At 40.1% G+C, this 1014-nt stretch overlaps 1 pseudogene; it reads left to right on the top strand.

The window, feature by feature from the left end:
* Positions 1-1014, top strand: part of LOC112483559 — a 30680-nt pseudogene that overhangs the window by 29189 nt on the left and 477 nt on the right.

The raw sequence follows: 1014 nt of genomic DNA, 5'->3' as shown, positions 1-1014 counted from the left end.
TCTCGACTGTCTCCAATATCACCTCTCCCGTAAAAGTTTCCACTGACCTTTCTTGCTCCCTCAGCCAAAATGGATGAATATAGGAAGAAATACACAACCTAACAGAAAAGGTAAGTTACAAATGAAGTGATGAAGTGTTTGGTGTCGGAAGGCAGTTTGCCGTGGTGGTTTACAGCACAGGCTCAGGCAATAGATTTCTTGAATGGAAACCTGAGCACAGATAAAGAACATTTCCACTATCACAGAAAGTTCTAATGGACAGTACTTAATTATGAAAGCACAAGCACTGGATTAAAAAATAATAAGAACGAAGCACAAAGAAAAGAATTCTGGGTCTGTTCTCTTTTTAAGTAATGGTGGTATTTCTGGAACGACTATGTGTCTGGGAGTGTATTGGAGGGGTCCTTACCAGTGTGGGAGGCTGAACAAGGAAATGATCTTTAAGCTAAGACTTGAGTTGGAATTAACTAGATGTGTGTGTTTGGGGGTGAGGGTGCTGTGGACTGGTTTGGAAAGACAATCCCTGGGAGAGGGAATTCTGGGCAGGGGGAACCTGAAGAGAGAAGGAAGAAGTGCAACATGCCTATCACGCTCTAATTCTGCAAACAAATTCATGGTTCACATTGTTCCTGGACTGACAAATAAAAGAATATGACCTAAATGTGAATTAAGTGCCGTTAAGTGGCAGGAAATCAATTCTTCTGGTTACACCAGGTTGAGAAGATCAAAAGGGATGATGTGTCAGGAGATTTCCTATGAATTCCTTATTTTCGGTATTTGTTCATTTTACACTCATCACATGTCAAATGGTGGTAAGAATTCTATTAAGAAACTCATTGAGTGACCCAAATAGACTGGAATGTTGCATAATGAATAGAAGTTCAGAATCTTTTTATCTTCAGAAAATTTGTGTTCCAAATGAACTCACATTTTATTGATGGACATGGTCGTTAGGAGTAGGATACCGGATTTTGGTTTCCAGTGCAGTGTGTCCAAAAGGCGGCATTTCAGAAG

Source organism: Pteropus alecto, unplaced genomic scaffold, assembly GCF_000325575.1.
Source record: "Pteropus alecto unplaced genomic scaffold, ASM32557v1 scaffold164, whole genome shotgun sequence".
NCBI lineage: Eukaryota > Metazoa > Chordata > Mammalia > Chiroptera > Pteropodidae > Pteropus > Pteropus alecto.
This window is presented reverse-complemented; position numbering and strand designations above follow the sequence as displayed.